This window comes from Meleagris gallopavo, chromosome 6, assembly GCF_905368555.1.
Source record: "Meleagris gallopavo chromosome 6, MGAL_WU_HG_1.1, whole genome shotgun sequence".
In the NCBI taxonomy this organism is placed as follows: Eukaryota; Metazoa; Chordata; class Aves; order Galliformes; family Phasianidae; genus Meleagris; species Meleagris gallopavo.
Window position 1 is genome coordinate 14,791,128 of NC_139409.1, and position 23,787 is coordinate 14,814,914.

The window sequence follows — 23,787 nt, forward strand, 5'->3', positions numbered from 1 at the left end:
GGCTGGCTGCCCTCTGTTACATCTCCCCTCCCTCTGCCATTTAAAGTAATTTGGATTGCGTGATTCTCCCCATTCACCTTTGCTCCAACTATAACATTTTGCAAGCAATTCTATACAACTTTACAGAAACAGAAACAATGAGGGAGCGTTATTCACACTGCAAAATGAATCATGCAGCCATCATGCCCAAATGAGGGCCCTCTGCATGGACACACAAGGTGCTGCAGCTAGTGATTACACCAAGCCTGCAGGACTCCTTCCTCCTCTGATGCACAGCAGAGGTGATGTTATCTTCATGGGCTTATCTACAGCAATTATCCAGATGCTACTCTGAAGATGGAGTTACCAAAAGGCATTTGAATTACAAACTGTGTTATCTAGATGGGTTACAATTAAACCAGCTTATCTTCCCTCATTTCTGCAGTGTGGTGACATTATTCTTGTTTTATGTCAGAGAGTGCCACACAGAAGTATTTCCGTAGACAGATTTAAGTGAAAACCACCCACTCCGTTCTAGGTACCCAGTGTGAAGTGTCTGCACCCAAAGTTTTTGAAAGCACAGCATTAAAACTGAGCAAGATACTGCTGAAGAGCTCAGTGCTCTGCATGTCACACCACATGTGGGAAGCCAGGTGCCAGGAGCCCACAAAGACACAGAAACATAGAATGAGTAAGGTTGGAAAAGACCTCCGAGATCATGTAGTCCATCCCCACCATGTCCACTAAACCAACTTAACCCTCAGTGCCACATCCACATGTTTCTTGATCACCTTCAGGAATGATGACTCCACTATCTCCCTAGAAAGCTGTTCTAATGTCTTATCTCTCTTTCTGAGAAGAAATTTTCCCAAATATCCAACCTGAATCTCTCCTGGCACATAGGCTGACCTCCAACTCACTACAACTTCTATTCAAGCAGTCATAAGGAGAGTGACAAGTTCCCCCTGAGCCACATCTTGTCCAGACTAAACAATACCATGAACGAGGTGACCTAAGAGGTTGGCTGCAGTAATTTCTCTCTTACTCATCTCTGTTCCTCTGCCAACCTAACCCAGCCGTAACCCTTTTGTCCAGGCTGCCCCCACTTTCCTTGTGCCATTAACTTTTCACCTCTTTGTACTCTGGTGCCTTCATTTCCCAGTTCCCTGAGAAACAAAGGAGCAGTTTGCCTGGGGAAAACAGGGGCCACACAGGCACGCTCTGCCTACACATCCATAGGAGCAATGAGAGCACCAGCACTGTCCCTGCAGCCAGGGCTATGAGATGCTGATGAATGTGAAGACAAAATCTTGGGAAAATTGAGTGACTGGAATCAGAGATGCACCTGCTGAGAACGCACACAAACATCTCCAAGTCTCATAACCAAAGATCCTGTTCCTGAATGTGATGGCACTGCAGCTCTGAATCAAACAGCTGGAAGGTTTTTTTTCTTTCTCCTTTTTAATGTGGGTGAAACAACATTCCTTCTGCCCTTCCTCCTCCCCCTAGTTTTTCTTGGAAATGGTTGAATTAGTTTGGCTGATGATATGAGAATAAATTTAGCCAGAGAGAGACACAACCTGAAAGTCTCAGATTGAGTGATAAAAGCCTGACAGACTACAGTGACAAAGAACAGGTTCCTGGAGCAGAAGTTATAATATTAGATGAGACTGCTAGCTCAGTCTAAATATAACCCTGAGCAACGTCCCAGGAGAACATGCAAGTCTTTGGCCATGGTAATCCCTCCTGTTTTCTCACTGGTTTTGCATGTGTGCATACAAGACAGCTTATCAAAAACACGCACTCAGCTGGGCTTTCACCTTGATCATTTTGTCCTTTTGGAGACACTGAAGTCAGATGGGGTGTGTGGGGCAGAGCAGAGCAGCGCAGCTATGCCCCTGCCCTCTGCTCAGACCCACAGACACTGCCCAAACAGCCTCCACGGCCGGTTACCGATAAACACATTCATGTGCTAAAGATGAAATTCATGTATTTGAAGAGTTTACAACAGCAGCATTCATTACAATCAAATACTAGATAGTTAATGCAAAGCTAGGTCAGGACACAGACAAAAGAGGTTACAGAAAATTAATGTAGCTTGGATGCATTTTGTACAGCAGGGCCCGATTAAGTGTATACCAGGAGTGAGGAGGGAGCAGGGAGTTCACCAGAGCAGCCTCCAAGCCATTAGCAAACACCTCTGAGAATTTCTCAGAGGATGGGCAAAGGGCAAACATCCTAGCTAACTTCAAACAAAATGGGGAAGGAGACAGAATGGAGGAATCATAGACCAAACAGCCCGCCTTTGATATAAATTCAGACACATCAGCATCTCTACTTGTAAATCCTTCTTGCAGGTGTTGATTACCATGGAGCACATGGGAGAGGGAGTGAGCGTGTGACCCAGGAGGGGCAGTGCCACTTCAGCTCCTGCACTGCAGCTGCGTCCACTCCCACACGATAAAGCCATGAGAAAACAGAAAATGTAGACTCGTCAAGAATAAATAAGGTCTAATCAATTTAATTTTCTTCTTTGATGGAGTTGGTATTGTAGTGACTATGGGGAAAAAAACAGTAGAAGTAGCACACTGGAACAAGGAAAGCTTTTGATGGATGCATGTGACAGTCTTATATGCAAACAAGGTGAATGTTATTTAGATATAATTTACTGTAGGTGGGTATACAAATGTTCCAGATCTGTACGCAAGGAAGAGTTAGTAAATTCACGTCAACCTGAAAAGACAGATACTGGCTCTGCCTGGAGTCTTGCTCTATTCAGTATTTCCATTAATGACTTGTAAATTAGAATAAAGATTACAATTACAAATCTGTGGGGAGTGCTGTGAGCATTTTCAGGGATTACAATTAGAATAAAATAATAATGAATTAGAAAAGCAATGTGAAGTGAATGACTGAGATTCCATATGGACAGATGCACACTGATGAAGGAAGACAGAAAAGTCCAAAATGGAACGGTAAGAGAGCAAGAGAGTCTCAGGAGAAGAGCCACAGAGAGGTAAGGCATCAGGAGCAGCACGGGACTTGGCACTCAGAGACAAGTGTATCTGGAGAAAGACCAAGAGGAGCACCTCTTGTCAGGCTGCTCTACGCCTCGTGCTGCAGCCCTGCGTCGTGTTGAACCTGATCCCAGCCAGGTGCTGCTACCTGCCAGTTGCTCACAGGAATGATAAAAGGTCGCTGGAGTGTGACCCCATGAGAAAAGGCTACAAGAAGTGGGCTTGTTCAGCTGAAAGAAGAGGGAGGAGGTGAGAGAACGAGACACGATAATGAATTTCAAATGTATCAGGCTGCTTGAAGGCAGTGATAATCTTGTTCTGCTCCTTCCAGATTTGGAAATCTTACGTGAAAGCTTAGGGGAGACTGAGGCTAGACATTAGGAGTAGCTATCTAACCTTGATGATTGGTAAACTCTGCCTACCCTGGGAAGCTACAAATCTCCACTAACACAGCTTTTCAAGAAAGAGCTAAATGGACATATATTATGAACAGTCCAAATAAAGTAGATGCTAATATGGAAAGAAGAGATTTTGGACAGAAACTAAACAGTTTGACATTACTCCACCTTCCCTCACCCCCAAAGGTACTGCTTTGTTAAAATGCCCACATCTGTAATTTCTGAACATTTGACTGGAATTCAAATATCACTTATTTCCCAGTTGATTCCCCAGCTGTAATTCGTTGGCCTCCATTCTCTCTTATGGGCCTGGCTCCCTGGCTTTGTTCACCTGTAGGACCAATACCACCTTACCTCCCAAATAGCTGCATGCAGCTGAGCCATCAGCTCTTTGAGAGGCCAAGTCCTCTGCACAATCCCCAACTGCACAAGAAGTGGGGTCAGAAACAACTCCCCAGCACAACACCTGTCAAATACAAGGTGTTGTATAGCAGTTTGGCTTTCTCATTGGAAATAATACATTTCAAAGAAAACGAAAAGCCTTCTGCAGAAGATTTCCAGTCTTATTAATAATCACCCCGCCTGAACTACAATGCAACTTTCTCCTTCAATACAACTGTAAAAAGTTAAAGAAGTGCTCCATCACAAGATGCCACCGATGCCCACACTGCCCCAGACAAAGCTCCAAGACAGTTCCCACTACAGCCAACGCCATACTGAGCGCTTCCAGTCCACTGGTGCTAAATGCATCATCATCCCTCCAGGCTACACATGAAGATGTGCCAAAGTATTGCTGGCAGATAATTCAGTGTTATGTTGGCTTCACATCTCTTCCCAGGGTGGCATGTTTCATTCATCTCATAGAAATGATAAAGAAAACTGTGAATTTTATTTTTCACCCTCATTACTTGTGGGCAGCAGGGTGAACATTTTTTTCCTCTAAATGCAGAGATTCAGACAGGGAAAATTACAGCTCACATCCTCTCTGCATTCCTTCGGGAAGAAATCCTGACTGAAATCACTGAGGAACTATGCCAGATGAACCCATGAATGAACAAATGAATGACCCAACGTGTCTCCAATAAAATTAGGAAGCAGGAAGGAGAAGAGGAGTGAGCGTTAAAGAAAGTTTATCTAACAGTGAGCAGGTACTTACTCCTGTCTTTTAGCTTGCTGGCACAGATGCATCAGCAAACCCATGGGGGAAAGAGGGAGAGCAGCAGAAGCCTCCTCGGTTGCAGGAAGGCAAGGAGGGAGTGCTGACTGCTGGGCTCAGCATTCCTCTGCTGTAAGATGGGCAGAGCTCAGGGCTCACCTTCCCAGATTAGCCAAGGAAAAATGGTACTGACGAGATTTATTTTTTGCTAAAGTAATGTGGGTGTTTGAGCATTCAGTTCTCACAATGATGCACAGGCAGGAGTTTGTACTGAAATAGTGTTGATTTTTAAATTTGCTGTAGCCCAACCCAGCACCGACCGAGCATTCAGTGGCTGAAGCTCATAAGCGTCCAAGGAGAAATAAGCACATAAACAGAGAGAGGAAACATCCATACAGGCACAGACACCTCTGCTCATCCTGGCGGCTTCTCGAAACGCCAACAGCTTGCTTTCCACTGCTGTCAGTGCACTAACTTGCTGCTCTGTCACCGGTCCAGGTTCTTCTCAGCAAAGGAGCAATTGTTAAAGAGTACTCGCAGTTATTCTGTCCCGCAGATATAACGAGATCTTAGACCAATTGGCAGCATATGCTGCATTTCCTCAAATGACAGCTTTTGTTTGTCACAAGAGGAGAACGAAATAGTACATTTATGAAACAAAACATAATTAGCCAACTCTTTCTCTCCCCAAAAAGAACTATAGAAGATGCTGTTTTTCAGAACTCGGACAAATGTTTCCCTGCTGTTATGACACTTCTGTACGGAGTGATCCATCAGGGCTCTGGCGGAACAAAGCAAATGACATCCCATTTGTTGTTCACATCTAAGAATCACGATGCTAAGGGCCGATCATCTCACCTCAAATGCCGATGGGCAAAGTGCTAATGAGCTACTCTCGTACTAGGACGGCAGGAATTTTCTGTTTGTTTTTTGTTTTACTGTTTTTTTTTTAAAGGTTGGCTCTCATTAGCACAAACCACAAAAAAAAAAGGGTTTCCATAACAATATTAAATATTTTAAAGATTAAATTTTTAGCAAAGGATCCATCACACAGCCAAATATCTTTGAGGTGACAGTGACGTGACCTATAGAGCCTGGGATCTGTGATCAAAAGGATCGCGCACATCACATCCCACTCATCACAGCAGGATGGGCCGGCCCATCAGCCAGGGCTCATAGAGGATCCCCAAACAAACACTTTCCCCCACTCCAGACGTGGCTGGGAGCAGAGTGCTCCAAGCCAGGAACGGCCTTCTCCTCTTTCAAAGAGATAAGGGCTGTGTCTGTGGGGTAAATAAATGCATCAGTTTGTTTATCTATTTTCAGATGTTACCACTCTCTCCTGCATTGTTATCCCTCTTATATTACCCTTGTATGTGTAATCGGGTGCCCTCTCCTCTGGATTGACCCTTTGCTTCTTCCTGTATTATATATGTCTTTGATCTTCCCTCCTGCATCTGTGTGTCCTGCCTTGGAGTCTCAGCAGGATTTCCCCTCAACCCCTTGCACTACTAGAAAATAAATGCCAAAGTGGTGTTTGCAAGCATTAGTGCAGAAAAAAACAGACAGCAAAGAAGCCCATGCTCACCTCCCCTGCAGTGGCAGGGTATGCACAAATGGGGGAAAGGCACAGCACAGATGAGCCCCAAGGACCAACAAACAGCATGAAGAAAAATTATCCTAAAAGTTCAGAAATGGGTGTTAAATTTTCCCCCTTCACCCTGCACTTGGGCACTTTCAAAAAGCCAATCTTGTTAGACTAGCTCAAATTCCAAACACCCTTCTCTTGCCCCACCATTTGAGATGGCCCAAGTCACGGCCAACTGCAATACACTCAGCCAACAAAGAGGCTGCTGCTAATGTTTGTTCTCTGCAGCACCACAGAGCCAAAGGAACAGCTGGTTATCACTACATAGATGTGAAAAGATGCCGTCAGTTCACATGGAGACCTTAACAATGGCATCAAGACTGCTGGAAGGCTGACCAGCTCCTTCCTCTGCAGCTGGAACCGGTGAGTAAGTTTCTCCGGCCAGCTCCAGTCCCCTGGCTCTTGGAACAAAGCACAATAGCAAGGTTGCAGAAAGTGAGATAACCCTTTCCACTCAGGCACTGGAAAACAACATCTGTTAAAAAATAAATAAACGGGTGTAATGGCTTTTGCAAGAGACCCAAAGGATTTCATGGATGCAGCTCTCGGTTGGGTCAACACATTGTGAAAAGCAAATTACAGGAGAACAATTGTTTCAAAGCAAGCTCTTCCACCCCTGAACTCCCTCAAGGTTAATTAGGATGGCCTCCAGCCAAATTAATTAGAAGATTTGGGCAGGACTTTGCTGCACTCATAACTAGTTCCAAGGTGTCCAAGAAGTTCAGAAATGCATCATTTTCCAAACAAAGTCTGCTTGGCAAAACCCAAGTCCACGTGCACCATGTCATTTCTCTGGCAATCAGGAGGAACACTTAAAAGTAATCTTTCTCTAACCAGACAGCTAAGGCAAAGAATTTTCTGCATCCTTTTTACTGAACAATATGCCCTTGTTTATTTCTGTGTGCTTTTTAGGTCATAGGAGGCCAGTGAAACGATGCATCCAAAGAACAATATACCACTGTAATATGCCACTTGACACACGCGGCCGGGCAGGCTCTGACAGATCAGTGTTGGCCAGGAGTTGAGAAATACATGTCACAGGAGCGAGAAGAGATCCTGAACATCACCATAGAATGGGAGGATGTAGGAGCAGGGCCCACCTTTTGAAACGACAGAGTTGTGGCATTTGGAAACACACTGTGCCCAGCGGTGAGAGTGAGCATCCTGCTGTGGGGAATGGATCTGCCCAATTTTGCACCCCAGGCAGTGCCTGCCCCGGTCCCTCCCGACTCCTGCTGCCAGCCGTGCACAGCTGGCAGGACAGCAGGATTTCCTCCAAGTGTTATCTTGGTGTGTGGTACAACTGTAAGAACATAACAGGGTAGGGCAGGTCCGGCCTCTGTGATTAGGAATTGGAAGCACATACTGAGGCTCTCGTGGTGGCTGCATCTCCAAACAGCACAGCCCTTCTCTGTCATCCATCTGATCATCTGCAGTTTGAAGGCTGCTATTTTCCACGTGTTTGTTACCCACAGACAGCAGCAGCTTTGCCGGGCAGAATCAGAACTTTTAAAGCAACAAAACGAAGAGGCTGCAGATCCCGCAGAGCAGCACAGCAGGATCCTGCTCGGCAGCACACCGCTCCCATTGTCACCGGCCGAGATGTGACGTCCCGGCTTTGCGGATCAGACCGACCGCTCGGCACGGTTACATCACATCTCCACTGACAGACATGGGCTGCAGGATCTCGGCATGTAGGGGCCATGCCACAAAAAGCTATTATTCTCATTTCTTGACACACACACACAGACAAAAAAAAAAAAACATCAACACAACCCCACAACAAAACTTTAATAGATGCGAGTGCCGTTGGCACAGATCCAGGGGCAGAGCGAGGTCGTAATCTGTAATTCTGGGCCAATTATGAAATGACATAACGGTACAGATTTCCTCCCTTCATAACCGCTTTTTTTCACCCCCTTTGCAACAGTCAATGGTTTGAAACGGCGACGGGAAGGGAAACAAACCCCCACACGCTCCGACCGCCGAGGAGGCATCACAAGGAGCAAAGACCCCAGGAACGGGCGATGCCTCCGACCCACACGCCGCATCCCGCCGCCTGACCCCCGCCGGTGCCGAGCGGCAGAGCAGGGGACCCCGAGGCCACCCACGGCCCCGCCGAGCCGCGGGCGCCCACCGACCCCGGCACTGGAGCGCTCCGCGGATCCGGGGCTCCCGCCGAAGACGGAGGCACGGGACCTCCCTCCGCAGGCCGCCCCGTCCCGCGGCGAGAGACGGGGGCAGTGGGGGCAGGTGCAGGGCGGCGGGAGAGTCCAGAAGAGAACGACGGGAGAGGGACGCCCGGCGCCGGCGGGACGCTTCCCCCCAACGCGCTTCCCGGCCCCGAGCCCGCCCGCCGCGAACCCCCGCAGCCGTCCGCCGCCACTCACCGCTCCGCCGGCCGCCGCGGGACTCTCGGGGCGGCGGGGCCGCCGCGCTCAGCGGCCGCGGCACCCGGGAGGCGCCCAGCCTGTGGCGCCCGCGACCCGCGCGGGGCGGAGCGGGGCGGGCCGGGGCGGGGCGGCCGCGGGCGGTTCCCGGGGCTCTCCCGGCCGCTGGCGCTGGGCCGCTGGGGCCGGGTCCGCGGGAGGCGGCGGAGGCGACGGGCGCGGACTCGTCTCCTTTATTTTTTTGGCTATTATTTTGGCTTGTTTTCTTGTCCCCCCGCTGTGCCCGCCGCATCCCGCACGGCGGACGCCATGGAGCTGCCACACATCGGGCCCCCTCTGTCCAGTTGCCTCGGGGCACATCCGCGCTTCTCCCAAGTCCCGTTTCTCCAGGTCGGGAGGAACGCTGCTGTGCCCACAGCCAGCTCCAGGCGCCGGCTCCGCTGTGGGCTCATCCCGGATCCGCCGATCCGCGTTTAATCCGGCTCTGTAAACACCGCATCGCTGGGTTTGACATCCAGCTCTGCCAGGGAGACGGGCACGAGGCGCTGCCAGCCGAACACAGCGGGAGCCGGCAGGCCTGGACAGCTTCGGGCACCACCGCCCACGGCCACAGGCCTCGTCCTGGGCCGTGAGCCGTCGGATACACGTCCCTTGGCAGTGTGTCCTTCCTGGAAGGTGACACCTTAGGGCCTGACACGGGAGCTCTGCCGGGACCCTCCACGGGCACCCCTTCCTCCTCCTTGCACCAAGGCCTGAGCACGCAGCCCCGCTGATAAGAGGAATGTACATTTTCCCTTCACAGGGAAAACCTGCATTGAGGAGAGAGAGGAACTGGAGCACGTCCTCTACAGCCACTGCCTCTGGCAGCATAGGCTGGTGTGGGCCCCGGCCTCATCCTTTCCGGGGTTCACACTGTAAAATCCACTTTTGAAACATCCCCTACCTCTCTGGCTCCCATCATTGATTCAGCCTCAGGAAACAGGTGACTGATTTGGAAATCTATTTTAGCTTAATGACCCTCTTAGAAGGGTATGTTTGTGAATCATTTACCTCAGCAAATGTTTGAGCCTGCCAATTGCTCAACGTCTCTTAGTCAACTTCTATCCTAGGCCATCACAGTGCTTACATGTGTTCATAATTGGAGTCGTACTGAACATTTGCTCTAGTTCATTGAAGAAGAGCAAGGGCAAGGAGCTGGATGAGGAGTCCGAGGGCCCTGCAGTCTGGTGGTACGGCAGTACTTGCTAGAACTTTCTTCCAATACATTCTGTTGCTGTGGGACAAATGGCAGTAGAAGGGCAGTCTGATAAAATGGTATCTGACATGGAAATGCATAGGAAGCAAAGATGTGGAATTGAATTTCTCCATATGAAAAAAATTGCACCCAGTGACATTCATTTCAGCATTTGCTGAAAATTTATGGAGACCAAAGAGTGGATGTCAGCTCAGAAAGGCAGCGGATGATGCATTTCAGCAGTGACATCAGGGATGTGAAAGACAAGCCACATTCTGGATGGCCATGCACAGCTGTCACACCACAAAATGAAGTGTCTTGATCAGCTTGTAATTGGCAGATTACAACCAGGGAACTGTTTACAGAGCTGAATATCTGCTCCAGTGCATTGGAAATGATGGTGGCAGCATTGGAATATCACAAAGTTTATGCCAGGTGGGTTCCACAAATGCTCGTACAGGAACAGAAAGAACATTGTAAGTTTTTCAGGACCTATTGAACCAATACAAGGCTGAAGGTGACAGTTTTCAGGACTGCATCATTACCAGTGACAAAATGTGGTGTCACCACTACAAGTCAGAATCAAAATGGCAGTCTATACAGTGGGCACAGGTGAATTCCCTATCAAAGAAAAAGTTCAAGACACAGCCCTCAGCAGGTAAAGTGATGTACACTGCCTTTTGGGATAGGAAAGGGATGATCCTTCTGGAGTTCCTGAAACCCAGACAAACCATCAATTCTGGTCACTACATCGCAACTCTGACTAAGCTGAAAGCTTGAACTTGCAGTCAGGTAGGAGAAGAAGACAACCTTTCTCTTGTAATTCTAGAAGGCCAGGCTCCATACCAGTTTGAAGACTATGGAGAACATAGCTGATCTTGGCTGGACCGTCCTACTATATCCATCATATAGTCCAAATTTGGCACCTTCTGATTTCCATCTGTTCAGGCTGATGAAAACTGGACTACATGGGCAACATTTTCTTGAGCAATGACACTGTTATAGCAGCTGTGAAACAGTGGTCACCTCTCAGTGGTCACCTGGTGCAGATATTTACCAGGATGACATGCAGGCTCTTGTTCATTGCTGGTGGGAATGCATAGCAGTGGTGTAGTCTGCATTGAAAAATAGAGTTTTATAGCTGAGAATTTGCTCTATATATAGTGTTACTGTGCTCCTTGTATCTTTTGAAGCTTCCATGGAAATAAATAGGAGGTATTACTTTTGGTGTGGCATACATAAATGTGGCTGCATTAAGTGTCTGCAGAACAGGGGTCTGCAGAATAGAAACCAGTGCCTGCTGGGAGCACCAAGGCTCAGCCCTTCAGAAGTCACAAACAACACCTGCAAGTCGGGTCTAGTGGTTGTTATAGAGGGAAATCATGGAAAACAGGAACTCACAAGTATGGGAGAGGCAGGTCAGAGGAGGGAAATGCAGATGAATTAAAGCTTGGGGGGGGGGGGGCGGGGGGTGGAGGAAAAACATACGTGTGCTGCCCACCAGCCAGCTCTTCAGCCCCAGCACTGATGCTGGCCACTGCTATGTGCTGAGTGAATGGGAAGTCCTGCTCTGCTCAGTGCAGGTGTGATTTTTTTTGTGTAATTTTAACTGCGTAGGAATAGTTATTCCCTGAAATACTGTAACAGCTTTGTCTTAGATCCTGTTGCTGGGGATGTATTTAAGAACATACGCTGAAATCATCACATACCTGAAGTTTACCATAATTAACTAGCCACAGATGTGCTATTGAAACTCTTCTTATTCCTCTTGTCTGTCCTATATGGCATGTTACAGCCACAATGTGTTTAAGTTTCTTAGAACAGATGATATTCACAAACAAAACAGCTATTACACGAGAAGCAAGAAAACATGTCACAATACCCCTCCTGCCAATAGTCACCTGCTCATAGAATTGGCACCTCTCTTCAGTTTGGAACAGGGGCTTCAGATATTTTATAGCTTCATCAAGGGAAACATTGAACATTACCATGGAGAGGAGATGTTTTAATTTTTTTTTTCCCCTGCTCCTTTACCTGTATTTTGACCTGGTATTTGGGAATTCTGTTCTTTCCCACTTCCTATACATCCCAAAGGAGTGGATGGAATAAGTATAAGTTCGTATGGAATAGAGGGAAATAGTTCACAATACTGGTTGATGACATCTCTGCAAGGATTATTTAATACACAATTGTTGGTGTCTGCAGGGGGTGTTGGACCAGAGGCTGAAGTAATTCGTTGCCAAGCAAATAGAGCCTGGGGACAGCACTGAGGTCTCACAATCAGCTCTGATCCAGAGGGATGGTGAAGGGAGAGAAGTGTCTTTGCCTCAGTCAGTCTTTGGTGTCTGCTGCAGCTGTGGAACTCAGGTAATTGCTGGCCTTTGACACTCAGTTCTTCAGAGATATTTATGAGGCAGTCACTGGTATGGATGCTGCCAGAGAACAGTGGTTCTGTGCACTGACAGAGCATTTCTCCCTGTAGATGTTCTCCATGTAGATGTATGGACTGACCATAGAAAAACCTCAAATCTTGAAGTGTGACACCTGAACATGTGATGAACGGAGGAAAAATGAATAAAAAGCTTAAACAGTAATTAATGTGGAGGTATTGTACACACATACTGTGTAAGAAAACGCCTGAACATTGTGAAGGCTGACAAAGAGGTTAAGAGGTGTGGCACACAAATTACCCTTCAAGTTTTAACTGTTTTACATTTTGGAAAACAAGGTAGTGTTTCTAAAACGTTTGAAGTGCTAAGTATTGTTAAAATAATCCTTGCATCTCTTTCATTCAAGGACTTGGCTGGGGGTGTTCAGCGAATATTAATGAATTTCTCATCATAACACCCAGGAGAGGCTGAAGCTCTAGCAGCAATTACCCACGTCACACAGATGAGAAACAGAACAGCTAGGCCTAATTTTTTAGAAGAGTTTCCTGACCAAAATATTTGTACAGTCATTCAGCCGGAAAGCTCTCAGGAAGGGTTGGGAGCTCCAGCAGGCCTCCCAGAAAGGTGCTGGATGTGGGGCTGGACAAGTCACTCCTAAAGCAAGGGAACGTAAAAGGGAAATTGTTGTGAAGTAGTGAAGTATATTGATGCTGGATCTGTCCTGTACTTCCTAGTTTAAAATGTGCATGCTTACTACCCTACAGAAGGCTGATTAGCTTTAGCTCAATGGAAAGAAGATGGATTTAATGCATTAAGTACGAGGATACACAGATGTTCTCATAGAGACATTATAGCAGCTTGGCTGATGTCTACAGATATGAAGGCCAAGGACTGTGATGGCCACATCGTCATTTCTGCCAGTGACCTGACTGTTTACTCATTAGAGAGCAAAGTCTCTCAGACACTGTCAGGTGAGGTCATGGCAGAAATGGGCATTTGAGATGTATGCAGCTAGGAAGCAGTGTTTTTTTGAGCAGTGGTTAGCAAGGGCTGTGATCCCACTGACATCGCTGTGGAATAGTCTGATGAAAGCATGCTTCAAAGAAGGTAAAAGAAAGGTGGATTCTGGTTGGAGTTCATGTATTATCACAAGATCTTGATGGTCTTTGTTAAATGCCCACTTCACTGTTGAGCGACCCAACACTCACATTCACAGCTTGCAGCCAACACTCGGCAGCCTGTGAGGTCCTGCCTGATTTCCAGTGTGACCCCAGATTTACAGTGGGGAGGTCAGACAGTGACCTGTTGACATTACAGTGAAGGCTGAGCGGAAATTCAGGTTGGCTACAGGTATCTGCTGAAGATTCTTTGCTTTTCATGAAGCTAGTTACAAAGCTACTTTCAAAAAAGCAACTTCATCTTCAGAACAGCTGCAGACATATTCTTAGCAGCATAAATAATTCAACTTGCAAACACATCATGTGTTTGCTGAGCAGCTCTTTATCTGGGAGCACAGAGGCTAAAATAGTGGGGTACCTGATGGAAGAGATGAACAGAGAAAGCATGCAAAGTAATATAGAAACAGGAAAGGCAGTAGAGGGATTCTTACTTATTTCTGCTGTATGTAGTCAGGCTGTAACAATCACTGCTGTAAGATTCAACTAAAGGCCTGAGATTCATAAGGAACAAATAAAAAATGTGTACAGGCAGCAACAGAACCTGTAGTTGCAGCAGTAAATACCAAGAAATGAGTCTGGAGGGGTTACACTCTGCAGCATGCCCTTCCCCAGAGACTGTGGGTTCCCACTGGGGAGTAGAGGAATAGCACTGAAATGGTGTATTTTAATACAAATGCACATACAGCATACTGTAAAAAGGCTTTTTTTATGATGTTTTGTAGCACGGTTCCTATTAGTTCCATAAGGGTTTAAATAACAGCTATTTAACTTTTGCTGACCAATTTCAGCCTGTAGCTGTGGCAGTACTAAATTTTAAAATCATTTATTTCAAAGGCAGTGTCTTTCTTTCTGAAATACTGCCTTCTTGCCACAGATTGACATGAGTTCATTTCAGGAGATGTTGAGGGCAGAAAACTACCTATAATGGGCTGCTCTCTCCTTTGCTTTTCTGTAGATGTTGAGTGCTGTGGCAGGGGCAGGAGCAGGAGGCAGGGCTGTCTGCAGTGGGAATACTCAAAGAGTTCAACAAGAGTTTGTGAGACCCCTTCATGCCAGGACGTTCCCACACAAAACTTCACCCAAAAAGCTGAAATTACAGTTCTGTTACAGAGAAAAATGTGAGAATGGCATGCAGTTTTTGAACCAGAAGAGCTATGTTTATCTCCCACAGAACAGCCCCTTGAAGGTGGGAGTGTCACTCGAGGTTGAAAGGTGGCCAGACAGCCTGTGGAGGGACGGATGCTGGGACACGGTACACAGGGAGTGTCTCCTGGGGGGGATGCTTGGGTTATCTGGCTGATATACACCAGGATGGAGTGGCTTTCCATATCCAAACACATTTTGACACTGGAGATTGTGCAGATCCCCGGGCTCTGGAGGGAGGCCAGGGCAGCACTCCCACCCCACAAAGCTCACCATGATGGAACAGGCGGGATACGGCAGAGACCTGTTATCAGGGGAAGGACGTGTCACTCTGATGTGCCGGGAGGGGTCAAGGGATTATAGCTTAAATCCATTCTTAACAGAAAAATCTTTTCAAAGTGCCTGACTTCAAGCTGTGATATCACCCCAGGAGCATGCTGTTATCTGTGGGGGCAGCATGGGCGCACCTCTGCCTCAAGTGTGGGTCCAAAAAAAAAAAAAAAGCCAAGCTGTGAAAAGCATCTCTGTGGCACAACAACATGCTTGCCAAGCTGCTTTCCTTCCCCCTCACACCCACTGGTGAACAGGTTCAGAGAAGTGAGTGGGAGCTTTAGACCCACAGCAATAAACTTGCACATGTATATTTTGGTCCTGAATTTCTTATTCCCTCTCATATTATTTTGCTGCAGGAGTTGTACTTATACAATACTGCTGTCATCCCTTTTCCTAACTAGTCTTCACTTCAGTGCTTCTGGAGGGACTGGAGAGGAGATACTTCTCTGTGAAAGTGCATGTGCCAAGAGCTATCTGAGAAACATTATGAAAGCATGGTTTTGCTCAGTAACATGTTAAATTACTGAAACAGGGCCACAGCACCAACAACTGTGAACATAAGGTCTTCAGGTGTGTAGGGGGGTAGTTTAGTGTGAGAGTCATTGAAGGCTATCAATTTCTTAAGTAAATCTGTGGCAGCTGATATTGATATTACAAATGAGCCTTGCTTGGAAGTTGAAGAACTCCCAGACCCTCACACCAAAATACTTCTTTGGTTAAGCTGAATTCTTCCATTTCCCTCCTTCTCTGCAACACCTGAAGGAAAATGGAACCAAGCACCAAAATAATAAAAAGCTTTTATTAGGCAAGACCTTATTCAGATTAATCAGAAGGCATCCATATGCATTTTACTAGGCTGTTTAAGTCCAAGGCTGCCTCCTCTGCGCACACAGCCCACTTGAATCACCAGAGGGCTTTCAGGCTCATCAGTGAAAATCACACCTATACTTATGCTGTACTTTCTCTGCTTTGGATCAAAAACAACTACCACAGAACCCTAATTTATCACATCCTTTCTTTCCCTGGCTGAAGATTCATTCCCCATATTTGGGGGCACTGCAGTGCAGTACAGTGTCACACGCTCATCAAGAGGCAGGTTGTGTGCTGTGTTTGTACCACGCACTCTTTAATCCCATCACTGGACTTCCCAAACCCAGTCATCCCCACAGACAGGTTTTCACTCTGGGGATCCCATGTCCCCCTGCCCAGACAAGGTGGACCTCATGAGATCTCACTTCACCTAAAAATATGGCAAAGACCTGAACCTAGGAAATCCTTTGTTCAGGCTGTTTTAGGCTGCTTGTCCTCAGGAAGCTCTGAGACAAAAGCAGCCAGTCAGCCTCTGAGTGAACTCCTGCCTGAAATGAGATTAAGCACTCCCATGCACATGCAACTTGGAGCTGGGCAGACAACATCAGGGAGCTGAATTGCATCCACTCCAAGGAGAAAATTGAAATAGAAATGAGTCTTCTTCCTTCATCTCTGTCTTTTGTTGTGCCCCACAGGCAGCATGTACCTGTGACCATGTGTCCTCCAAAGTCAGTGTACACTTGCCTGAAGAGAAAAAGGCAGGCTTTGTTGTTTATTTCCAGTCTTTACCACACGAGCCTCTCTCCTATTTAACATGAACTCCATGTTCATGAGTAGCATCACAAACAGCATAACAACTTGACACACCTCAGAAGGGAGGTTCAAGAATGAGTTGCTGAGATCAGTTCCTTACAAGTGGTGACTCTATGGAAAGAGGCAAGCCATCACTGCAGAAACACTACTCTACAATGCTGTCTATTGCCTGCCAGGAGCCATCTGTCTCCTAGACCGGGCCAGAGGGGTGGGTGGTGGGAGCCACTCATCCTCTTCAACACAAGGTAATGGCAGTTCTCTGGAGTGTCCTGGGCTGATGGTGTTGCAGTAAGGCCAGTGAGGAAATCTCTGCTGAAGGGTGTTTCCATGTAGGAGTGATGAAGGAAACAGCCTGGGGCAATGACACCATAACCCAGTACAGCTGTTTCTGCAGTGATCATCTGTTTGCATCCTAGGATGCAGTAAAAGAGCAGCTTGGAGCATTTGTGTTGCTGCTTATCCTCTGTCTGGGCTGTTGTTAAAACTAATGCAATGCTCACTAAATGAAGTGTTTGGGATGAGGTCCAAAAAAGCACTTAGGTGCCTAAATCCAAGACGGCACTTCACAGCTGCCTGAGGACTTGGGTTCTCCCTTCTGTATGCCCCTTCGCAGAGCTTCTTTAGAAACCTGGACTTCTGTCTCTTAGATGGGTCCAGCCACCAGAGCCTTCCTCCTGCCTCTCTGCCAGGATCCCAGGTGAGATGGTCATTCCCAGAGTCCCTCAGGTGCCCTGGGAATGTGCCCTAGGCACTGGGTTCAGGTTGTGCTTGCTCAAGCTATGACCAGCAATCCTTATGCTATACTTCCCCACTGATACATGCACCATGAGAGTGATGCTGCTTGCTGATGCTGTGGGCTGTCTCCAGCTGGAGAGTATAGTGAGTATGGAACAAGATTTGGTTTCATGATGCCAAAGAAAGCAGCAAGAACGTCTGTTACTGGCCTGTGTGCATGGAAACTGGATAGGACGTGGGGTGCCTGGCTAAGAGCTACTTGTACCATGTCTTGTCAATCATGCTGGATAGATATAGCTTAAAGTCATTTCTAACAGTATAAAATGCTTCCATTAACAAACGCTTCTACAACAGTATAGGATATGTCTTTCCATGTGCATCTTTCCTTAAGACAAAACTCCAGTTGGAACAAACCCAGTTATTGAACCTCAGTGACTGACTAGGAGCAAGAGAGGAGTGTAGCTGCTATTCTGCTACAATTTATTGATTCTGCTCCTGAAAAAGTCTTTCAGGAAGCTCTTTGGAGAAGCAAAGAGCTGAGGTGCTTGTGCTGGGAACTCATTATCTGGGCTGGCAGCACCCCGGCCTGCAGCCAGAGTAACTGTTTGGATGATCTGGCAGGCACCTCAGCCTTGTTCATGTCCTTTGCTGTGAGATCATTAAGTTTTGCCAGGTTTCTCCTCTCATCTGATAAAGCAGTTAGGGCCCATGTAACAGACACTTGCACATTTCAGATATACATCTCAGGTAGGGCTCTACAAGCACAGGCTGTTTTTCTCATTTAGCCCTTCAGCTAAAGCAGTTTACCTAAATCCATGCTGGACTGTAAAAGGCATAATCGATCTAACACATACACTCCTGATGATGTCAGGGAGTGGCTGTAACAATCCGGCAGATGAGCTGAACTGATAGCTAGTAAATGAGATGACAAGCATGGTTTATAACGTTAAACCAGACGCTGTCAGCACCCTTCAGTCCTGCAAAAATGCTCTAATTCTTCATATAGCTATTACTGAAATATATCAAGAAAATGTGAGCTCTGAGCTTCTCCTACTCCAGTCTGCTGCTTGCTCCTTGTGCTTGTACTTGGACAGCCCAAAGTGGTGGCATGTTTCTGAAGCGATTTTGAAGATCAGATTTTGTGTTTCCTCTGCCTGCAGAGACCTTGGCAGAGTGAAGATGAGGGTTACTCTGGGAAGAAAAATGGGTCATCTGTAGGTCTATCCATGTGTATGTATCTAGCTGGGCCCCATGCTCCAGTCACACTGCAATCCATATTTCAAAGGGACCATCATTCCTACTCAAATTACTGGTGCTGGCAGGGCAGTAGAGCTGGCAAGTGAGCTTTCGGGAATGTCTTGATCCTTCACAATCCATATGAATTGGGTCCAAGTAGTAATATTCTTGGAGAGCCAGATACATAGGTTTTGCAATGGTTGGGAATGGCAAAGCACGCATATAAATAAAACAGTCACAATGCTCTTGCATTTGTTCTGATTGTAATGATTGTAAGCAGAAGTTTTCTTTTATCTGGTTCACAGTTTCTGCTGCTTCAAGCTTGGAGCTGTCGTAGGCAGCTGAATAAGAGTGCTATGATCAATGGACAGGTGTATTTGATCCAGAAAGAACCAGGAGTCTACTTTGGCAAGTGTAGTGGAAGTGTGAGGAGGAGAGATTATCTGAAGGCTTACTTCCCCATCACTGTTAACACAATGATGCTCAGAGTACATTGTCAAGGGTGTCCTGGCTTACAGATAAAACTTAATTCCACTGGACATGTACAAGCATATCCATAACTGTGTATAATGGCAAAAGCAAGTATCACATCAACTGTCACATCTGTTCTCTTATTACAGGCTTACTTTGATGAGGTGCCTTCAACAGGGACAAATACAGGACCCATTCTAGAAATACTGTGAACTAGATAAAAAACAAAGCTGCTTATAAGCATCTCTTTTACCCTCAGCCAAAAATAATTGAATCAAAATTATTTCCTTCTGATGATACAGGCTTTCTTAGCAGAGGAGAATTTGCTCTGAAAGTCAAAAAAATTTCCCTGCACATTTTCAAAAAGTTATAATATCTGCCACTAAGAATCAAAGCCTTCGTGCTCCAGAGTCCAAAGCACCCCACATTTCACCTCATTTACAATTGCACAGGTTTATCATTTGCACAATGCTATCTCTTTTCTGGGAATTCCCAGTGAAAATATATTAGATTTCAGGTGCAGCAGAAAAACGTATAGCAAAGCACATTTATTTTAGAGATAGACTTTTGTGCCTGGGTACACTGCAGTGGATTTTGCTGAAATGGGCAACTTTTCTGCAAAGTTTTGTTAGATCCTTCTCAGCAGGAAGCAATTATCTGTAATATCAATTTCCTGCAGAATTTCACAAATCCTTCCCTACAGGTATTTCACCTTTCATTATTTCCCCTGTACAGAACAGAAAATCTAACTGCAGTAGTACAGAATCTGAGACATATTTTTCAGCCTCTGGCAGTTGAAGGAAATAATCTCATCTTGGAGTAGAGGGAGATGGACAACCAAGGTAGTGGCTGGTAACCGGAGTCCCAGGATGACCTCCAGCATGCCTTTGTGATGCTGTATTTCTGTGCCTGGTTGTACCCAAATGAAAAGGAGTGGAGGGCAGCTGGTGGGGTGGGTGGCAGATTGCTGGCATTTTGCTGTCTTAACCTGTTCTCTTTTTGTTCAGCTGTAGTGGTGAAGGTTTACCGGGCAGGATTACAGCCATGATAATCACAAATTGCATTTTTGGTGCACTGTGTGCATTTTTCGTCTTCTTCCTAACTCCTTTTCCAAAATGAGATATCTACATGCATGGACACAACTGTACCTGTGTAGGCTGCCTAAGAAACAACCCCAGGCATTGGAAAGAAACTTTGAGATTGCTGTACATAGGTGCAGACCCTAAAGTGACATGGCTGAGTGCTCAGAGAAAGAGAACTTGTGGGATGCTGCTTGGGACACACTTCTGGAGCAGGGACTTCTCCCTTGGAGCAGATTTGTGTGTGCAGAGCTATCATACACCACAGTTTCCTTGCAGAATCTTCCACAGACATTTCTAGAAGGACCCCCTAATTTGGGCTGTGTGTAGGGTTTCTGCATGGGCAGCGGTGCAGGCAGTGTACCCTGGGGACACCACACCACCCTCAATTGCAACAAGACATGGCGGCCATGGCAGGTGCATTTTGCACCAAGAAAGCCCATGCTGCCTTTCTACTTGCCTAGGGCAATCAGTTTCATTCAGTCCCGACAGAGGGGGCCATTAAGCCCCACAGGTTTGGGACATGCATCAAGCTAAGAACATCCTCAGCACCAGGAACTGCTCAGCCAGCTGAGGTCTGGCCATGGGGAGGACCGGAGGAGCCATAGGGAAGAGTGAAGGGCTGGGCCTGGCAGCAAGTCAGGCCTCTACCTGCATGGAGCAGTTCCTTTGGTGTTTGTCCACCTCCATCCCAAGCTATTTATTAACTCCACCCACATAACTCCACATTCAAGTACACTGGATCCAATTTTCCGACTGAGGGAGCCCTCAGATCTTTACCACTCCCAACCTGATTTCATAATGAAAAGCAAATTAACCTCCAAAGCCTGATCTTCAATACCACTAGCAGCAAGCACAGAGTGTACACAGCTGCTGGCAAGAGAAAACTCAAACCCTTGCTAAGCTCTTCACAGTCTTTACTTGCTGCAGTTTTGATAGGACAAGAGGTAATGCCTTTAAGTTTCTCTAGGGGAGGTTCAAGTTGGATATTAGGACAAAATAGGAGAAAATTCTTCTCAGAAAGAGTGGTGAGACATTGGAATAAGCTGCCCAGGGTGGTGATGGAGTTGCCATTCCTGGTTGTGTTTAAGAAAAAGTAGATGTCACGCAAAATGACCTGGTGCAGAGCAGTCACAAGGACGAATTGATGGTTAGAGTAGATCTTGTTAGTCTTTCCAACCTTAATGATTCTGCGATTCTATGATTTTAGCAACCTTCAATCCCCTCCAAAATTCATTTCTCACTGGAGATCTCAGAGGAACAGGGTAAAAATGTGGCTTACATGGTAATCAAGATCTCCTTCAAGGAAAGCAGATGGTCTGGATAAATCAGCTATGACCCAGAAAGAGTGAGAATGTCCATCAAAAGTTTGTTTGCTTAGTTCCAAAGTCCGAGTGATCCTAAAAATGTTGTTTTTTAGAAACTAGGGGAACAACTATGAAAGGAAAGTGATTTGTTACGGTGAGGTTTGTATTCCGGAAACCCTTCTGAAGTGCCTGCAGATGACAAATGAGACATGCTCACAGACTGTCCTGCTGTCCAGGGAGGGCAGGAGGTGGAGCACACCCAACACTCATCCCAATGCATTGTTCTTACCCAGCTGTGGTGTAGCTGTCCCGTGACATGCCACAAAATCAACAGAGGGCAAACAGTGACTTCACTGGCTGGGAGCACTGCTATTATTTCCAAGTAGCGGGAGGAGCAGCAGCGTGGGATCCTGGCGCTGCTCTTAGAACATGCTCGAGTAGCGTGTCATCACCAAGCTGCTCTTCTAGTCTTCTGCCGCACGGTCCCTGACTGACAGCATGGGCCAACCTCTGCTTCTCTCATTCATCACAAGGGAAGCTTATCTGACTGCTGTGCCAATAAAAATAAATCATCTACTGGCCTCGTGTTCTGTGTGGATGAAAACAGTCATCAGTGCTGTGTGTACTTCCACGCTAACTTTACGCCTACAGCATTTTTTTTCAAATAAAATAGCAGGATTTTGAAGAGACTTCTCTGTACTTGAGAGGAGCAGAGCTGGGGCTCAATATGTGGAAATGATGAGGTTACAATACTTGCATTGTTAAGTCTAAATAATGGTTTTTCAAATTAGATTTGCGTGTACGAGTTTAATGTTCTCATTGACTACAGCAATGCACAATAGACCACCCACAATTTGGGAGAGCACTATGAATTTGTCCCTCTGTGTGTGGGAGTCACTTGATTGTTCATCCCCATTCTGTCACTGTATCTTCAGCCTGGCTTTAGCCATTCATGCTAGAAAAGTGAATCTGGATCACACAGTTTTCCACGGGAGCTTTGTATGCAGTTAAATGATGGTTTGATTTTAAGGGAGCTCAAAGCCTGGAAGGGTAAGGCCTGTACCAATGGCCCCAAATCCAGCTTCAGCACTTTCCATCCATTCACTGTGGGAATGAATCAGGACTCATTCTGCTGAGGTCAGAGATTTACATCACTTTAAAGCAGGAACGAGTGAATGTGCCTCATCTGTTGAGAGAGAACGAGGGAGAAGGTTTCATGGGGATTTGGACTGCATGACCTTTAAAGGTCCCTTCCAACTCAAATGATTCTGTGATTTTTCTACTATATTTTGAGAGTCTCGGCTGCTTTGTGGTAGTTTTGTCATTGTTCCTATTGTTACTCCCATAATTTCATTAAAAAAGCAAGTGTGTAAGCAGTCAAATAGGATGCAGTTTGTGAACGAATCCCTCCTACTCAGATCTTATCTGAGGTAAAATTAGATAAATTGAAGCTACTGTGGGAACAAACCCTGGCTGTGTTTCCATCTGGAACATGTGTCTTTCCCCTTCCCCAGCACTGGTCAGAGGGACGCTAGGACAGGTTGTTATTCACATCAGCACAAACTGGTGGTGCCAGGCATGTCTCGGTAGTAGTGGAGGGAAGCGTTAGTAATGGCATCTTTGCATAGCATATGTACGTGATGAGATAATAGACATCTGGCACTGAGCGGCTGAGATTCTGTACATCCCTTGTTTTGTATTTTTTTTCAGAAAATCTACCTCCAGCACAGTATATGATTGTATAGTCTGGAGTAATGAATTAAAGATCATGTTGGTTTTCTAAAGCACTGAACCATGTGACATTCCTTTCAGATCCCAGCTGAGCATGTGTGCCTGGACAGCCCCGAGGATGCTGGTGTCTGCAGAGGGGCTCAGGGAGCTCTCAGGTGTCCCTGGGCTTTGTGTGTGAGACTCTCAGGTTTGCTTCACTTACTGCATCCCATCATTTTGACTGGGTCAAGCAGCTCAACAGCAGCCCTGGGGCTGGGTACATCCCACGTCTGAGTGACTTGTCACACAGGAGCCCCTGCAATCCCAGCCCTCCCAGCGCCTGGGGTGCAGGATGGGGGGGTCCTCCTGGTCTGGGCCAGAACAGACATGGGTGCCACATTTACCACTTTAGGAGCAGGGAATGCCCCTGGGCAAGGAGAGACGGGTATTGAGGTCCCTGCTGCAGGCGCACACTGCATGCTGCATCCGATTACTGTTTAGGATAAACACCCAAACACCCCTGTTATTATCTCAAGGCTAACACACAGCTAATCGTATTCCAAATCAAGGAAATTACAAATGCCATTAACATGCACTGCTGTTGAGAAACATAAGCGTAAACAATTCATTAGAGAGTGCTGTGATTAGGGCGAGCCCGCTGCAGATCACTCAGCATGTTCAGCTCCATGATGAGGCACTTCCAGCTCAAAATCCCTTGGGATGGGTACAGGACCAAATGCAGCTCTTGCTACATGGCTGG

General features: G+C 46.6%; 1 protein-coding gene across 2 annotated transcripts in view; it reads right to left on the minus strand.

Moving 5' to 3' along the window:
• The window catches only part of JCAD (junctional cadherin 5 associated), a 62,761-nt gene that overhangs the window by 17,941 nt on the left and 21,033 nt on the right, over positions 1–23,787 (minus strand). The window contains exon 1 of one of the 2 annotated variants that reach the window (XM_085227160.1): positions 8,589–8,720. The exons of the other annotated variant lie outside the window; for it this stretch is intronic. The gene's annotated coding sequence lies outside the window, so the exon portion shown is untranslated. Of the gene's footprint in view, positions 1–8,588; positions 8,721–23,787 lie in introns of those variants that run through there. 2 annotated transcript variants of the gene reach the window in all.